Source organism: Alosa alosa, unplaced genomic scaffold (assembly GCF_017589495.1).
Source record: "Alosa alosa isolate M-15738 ecotype Scorff River unplaced genomic scaffold, AALO_Geno_1.1 AALO_1.0_unplaced_455, whole genome shotgun sequence".
Taxonomy (NCBI): Eukaryota; Metazoa; Chordata; class Actinopteri; order Clupeiformes; family Clupeidae; genus Alosa; species Alosa alosa.
The window spans coordinates 2,052-7,500 of record NW_025962605.1 but is presented as its reverse complement, the minus strand read 5'-3'; the positions used below and the strand labels follow the sequence as shown (position 1 = coordinate 7,500).

Below are 5,449 nucleotides of genomic sequence, written 5' to 3'. Positions count from 1 at the left end.
AAGCTCGGCTGGCTCCTCTGAGCACTCCTCGGCTGTAGCTCCACCAGAACGGGTTGTGGTGTCGCTTAATTTGCAGAAAAACACCAAACACCCGCCGACCCATTGGTGGCACCAATCCAATAAGGCTGACAACGCTGACGCGTCCTGCTTCCTCGCACACATGCGCGTGGAAAGAGTTGGAGAGATGCTGAAGGCTGGGAAAAGCAGCTGAAGAAGGGCACGGTTCGCAGTTGAAGGAGACAGTCTTTAGCCATGTGAAAGGTGTCCAGCAGGTGAAGGAGAGCCCATGCAGGTGGAGACAGACTGCACTGTTGGGGGCAATGCCTTAAGCCGGTGGGCTCTACTGGGGAAAGAGCCCACAGTGACGGGAAGGCAAAAGCGCTTCCCATACCGAGTCGAACCCGGCCGCCTGGGTGAAAAAACCAGGAATCCTAACCGCTAGACCATATGGGAGGAGGCACTCTGCCACCGCCTTGTAGAAAAGCAAAGGCGCCGACGCGCTTGTGCTGGACTGACACGAAAGTGTGACTGAGGTCCGAGCCACTGACTGGCTTTTAACGAGAGGACATGTAGACAAACTGAAGGCCGCTGCAAATCTACTGGCCAGCAGAGGGCAGAAGGCCAGCGCGGCGGTCCTCCCGGCGCTGGGTCAAAAGTTGCCGCCGAAAGCCAGCCAGGAGTCGAACCTAGAATCTTCTGATCCGGTGAAGTCAGACGCGCTATCCATTGGCGCCACTGGCCCTGACAGACCCAGCTGACTAGCATGCGATCAGTGTGTTTCCAGAGACGATGCGACAGCAGCACGGTGCGCAGAGCTGCATTCTTCCATTCTTCCGCCTCAAAAGAGAGATGAGGCGACATGGCTTAGGTCCAGCTTTGCACACCCACTTTTCCCGGCTCGAGGGCAATAATCCAGAAAATGTGCAAAGCTGCCGCGGACCCGGATTCGAACCGGGTTGCGCGCGCCACAACGCAGAGTACTAACCACTATAAATGATCACGGCTAACCACGGCTGCGCGTGGCTCTTCCGCCACAGTAAAGCTCCTCTCTCTCAGAGTGCGCGGCTCTGTGACCAGCCTTTGACGAAGTCCTCGCTGGCTCCTCTGAGCACTCCTCGGTTGCAGTTTCCACTCCGAACGAAGTTGTGGGTGCTAAGAATTTGCAGAAAACACCAAACACCCGGGCCGACCCACAGGCACCAATCCACAAAATGGCCAAACGCTGACGCTTTCCCTGCCTCCCTCGCACACATGTGCGCAGGAAAGAGTTGGAGAGATGCTGAAGGCTGGGAAAAGCAGCTGAAGAAGGGCACGGTTCGCAAAGCTGAAGGAGACAGTCTTTAGCCATGTGAAAGGTGTCCAGCAGGTGAAGGAGAGCCCATGCAGGTGGAGACAGACTGCACTGTTGGGGGCAATGCCTTAAGCCGAGGGCTCTACTCGGGAAAGAGCCCACAGTGACGGGAAGGCAAAAGCGCTCCCATACCGAGTCGAACCCGGTCAGCCTGGGTGAAAACCAGGAATCCTAACCGCTAGACCATATGGGAGGAGGCACTCTGCCACCGCCTTGTGGAAAAAGCAAAGGCGCCAAGCATGCGTTTGTGCTGGACTGACACGAGTGTGACTGAGGTCCGGGAGCGACTGACTGGCTTTTGACGAGAGAGGACATGTAGACAAACTGAAGGCCGCGGGCAAATCTACTGGCCAGCAGAGGGCAGAAGGCCAGCGTGGGAGGTCCTCCCCGGCGCGGGTCAAAAGTTGCCGCCGAGCCAGCCAGGAGTCGAACCTAGAATCTTCTTGATCCGTGAGTCAGACGCTGCTATCCATTGGCGCCCACTGGCCCTGACAGACCCAGCTGACTAGCATGCATCAGTGTGTTTCCAGAGACGGCGCGACAGCAGCACGGGTGCGCAGAGCTGCATTCTTCCATTCTTCCTAAGCCTCAAAAAGAGAGATGAGGCGACATGGCGAGGTCCAGCTTTGCACACCCACTTTTCCGGCTCGAGGGCAATAATCCAGAAATGTGCAAAGCTGCCGCGGACCGGATTCAACCGGGTTGCTGCGCCACAACGCAGAGTACTAACCACTATACGATCACGCTAACCACGGGCCGCGTGCTCTTCCCGCCACAGTAAAGCTCCTCTCTCTCAGAGTGCGTGCTCTGTGACCAGCCTTTGACGAAGCTTCGCTGGCTCCTCTGAGCACTCCTCGCTGCAGTTTCCACCAGAACGAAGTTGTGGGTGCTGCTAATTTGCAGAAAACACCAAACACCCTCGACCCACAGGCACCAATCCACAAATGGCCAAACGCTGACGCTTCCCTGCTCCCTCGCACACATGTGCGTGTGAAAGAGTTGGAGAGATGCTGAAGGCTGGGAAAAGCAGCTGAAGAAGGGCACGGTTCGCAAAGCTGAAGGAGACAGTCTTTAGCCATGTGAAAGGTGTCCAGCAGGTGAAGGAGAGCCCATGCAGGTGGAGACAGACTGCACTGTTGGGGGCAATGCCTTAAGCCGAGGGCTCTACTCGGGAAAGAGCCCACAGTGACGGGAAGGCAAAAGCGCTTCCCATACCGAGTCGAACCCGGCCACCTGGGTGAAAACCAGGAATCCTAACCGCCAGACCATATGGGAGGAGGCACTCTGCCACCGCCTTGTAGAAAAGCAAAGGCGCCAAGACAGCGCTTGTGCTGGACTGACACGGTGTGACTGAGGTCCGGGAGCCACTGACTGGCTTTTGACGAGAGACATGTAGACAAACTGAAGGTCGCGCAAATCTACTGGCCAGCAGAGGGCAGAAGGCCAGCTGGGCGGTCCTCCCGGCGCTGGGTCAAAAGTTGCCGCCGAGCCAGCCAGGAGTCGAAACCCTAGAATCTTCTGATCCGTGAGTCAGACGCCAAGTATCCATTGGCGCCACTGGCCCTGACAGACCCAGCTGACTAGCATGCCATCAGTGTGTTTCCAGAGACGAGCGCGACAGCAGCACGGGTGCGCAGAGCTGCATTCTTCCATTCTTCCGGGCCTCAAAAAGAGAGATGAGCCGACATGGCGCAGGTCCAGCTTTGCACACCCACTTTTCCCCGGCCTCGAGGGCAATAATCCAGAAATGTGCAAAAGCTGCCGCGGACCCGGATTCGGAACCGGGGTGCTGGCGGCCACAACGCAGAGTACTAACCACTATACCATCACGGCTAACCACGGGCCGCGCGGCTCTTCCGCCACAGTAAAGCTCCTCTCTCAGAGTGCTCTGTGACCAGCCTTTGACGAAGTTTCCGCTGGCTCCTCTGAGCACCCTCGGCTGCAGTTTCCACCGCAAACGAAGCCAGGGTGCTGCTAATTTGCAGAAAACACCAAACACCCGGGCCGACCCACAGGCACCAATCCACAAATGGCCAAACGCTGACGCTTCCCTGCCTCCTCGCAATACATGCGCGCAGGAAAGAGTTGAGAGATGCTGAAGGCCGGAAAAGCAGCTGAAGAAGGGCACGGTTCGCAAAAGCTGAAGGAGACAGTCTTTAGCCATGTGAAAGGTGTCCAGCAGGTGAAGGAGAGCCCATGCAGGTGGGAGACAGACTGCACTGTTGGGGGCAATGCCTTAAGCCGAGGGCTCTACTGGGAAAGAGCCCACAGTGACGGGAAGGCAGAAGCGCTTCCCATACCGGGAGTCGAACCCGGGCCGCCTGGGTGAAAACCAGGAATCCTAACCGCTAGACCATATGGGAGGAGGCACTCTGCCACCGTCTTGTAGAAAAGCAAAGGCGCGCATGCGTTTGTGCTGGACTGACACGAGTGTGACTGAGGTCCGGAGCCACTGACTGGCTTTTGACGAGAGAGGACATGTAGACAAACTGAAGGTCAGCGCAAATCTACTGGCCAGCAGAGGGCAGAAGGCCAGCGCATGGTCCTCCCCGGGCGCTGGGTCAAAAGTTGCCGCCGAGCCAGCCAGGAGTCGAACCTAGAATCTTCTGATCCCCAGAACAGACGCCAGTTATCCATTGCGCCACTGGCCCTGACAGACCCAGCTGACTAGCATGCCATCAGTGTGTTTCCAGAGACGAGCGCGACAGCAGCACGGTGCGCAGAGCTGCATTCTTTCCATTCTTCCAAGCCTCAAAAGAGAGATGAGCCGACATGGCGAGGTCCAGCTTTGCACACCCACTTTTCCCGGCTCGAGGGCAATAATCCAGAAATGTGCAAAGCTGCCGGACCCGGATTCGAACCGGGTTGCTGGCGCCACAACGAGAGTACTAACCACTAGACGATCACGGGCTAACCACGGGCCGCGCGGCTCTTCCGCCACAGTAAAGCTCCTCTCTCAGAGTGCGGCTCTGTGACCAGCCTTTGACGAAGCTTCGCTGGCTCCTCTGAGCACCCTCGGGTTGCAGTTTCCACCAGAAACGAAGCTGTGGGTGCTGCTAATTTGCAGAAAACACCAAACACCCGCCTCGACCCACAGGCACCAATCCACAAATGGCCAACGCTGACGCTTCCTTGCCTCCTCGCACACATGTGCGTGTGGAAAGAGTTGGAGAGATGCTGAAGGCTGGGAAAAAGCAGCTGAAGAAGGGCACGGTTCGCAAAGCTGAAGGAGACAGTCTTTAGCCATGTGAAAGGTGTCCAGCAGGTGAAGGAGAGCCCATGCAGGTGGAGACAGACTGCACTGTTGGGGGCAATGCTCTTAGTCGGTGGCCTCTACTCGGGAAAGAGCCCACAGTGACGGAAGGCAAAAGCGCTTCCCATACCGAGTCGAACCCGGGCCGCCTGGGTGAAAACCAGGAATCTTAACCGCCAGACCATATGGGGAGGAGGCACTCTGCCACCGCCTTGTAGAAAAGCAAAGGCGCCATGTTGCTTGTGCTGGACTGACACGAAAGTGTGACTGAGGTCCGGAGCCACTGACTGGCTTTTGACGAGAGAGGACATGTAGACAAACTGAAGGTCGCTGCAAAATCTTACTGGCCAGCAGAGGGCAGAAGGCCAGCGCGGCGTCCTCCGGCGCGGGTCAAAAGTTGCCGCCGAGCCAGCCAGGAGTCGAACCTAGAATCTTCTGATCCAGAGTCAGACGCTATATCCATTGGCGCCACTGGCCCTGACAGACCCAGCTGACTAGCATGCGATCAGTGTGTTTCAGAGACGATGCGACAGCAGCACGGTGCGCAGAGCTGCATTCTTCCATTCTTCCCCTCAAAAAGAGAGATGAGGCGACATGGCGAGGTCCAGCTTTGCACACCACTTTTCCCCGGCTCGGTGGGCAATAATCCAGAAATGTGCAAAGCTGCCGCGGACCGATTCAACCGGGTTGCTGCGCCACAACGCAGAGTACTAACCACTATACGACATCACGCTAACCACGGCTGCGCGCGGCTCTTCCCGCCACAGTAAAGCTCCTCTCAGAGAGCGCGGCTCTGTGACCAGCCTTTGACGAAGTTTTCGCTGGCTCCTCTGAGCACTCCTCGG

General features: G+C 57.3%; 1 non-coding gene across 1 annotated transcript; it reads right to left on the bottom strand.

Moving 5' to 3' along the window:
- Positions 1 to 3,642: 3,642 nt before the first annotated feature.
- On the bottom strand, positions 3,643 to 3,714 carry trnae-uuc. The gene has a single exon. It is a non-coding gene; the product is annotated as a tRNA-Glu (tRNA).
- Positions 3,715 to 5,449: the final 1,735 nt, after the last annotated feature.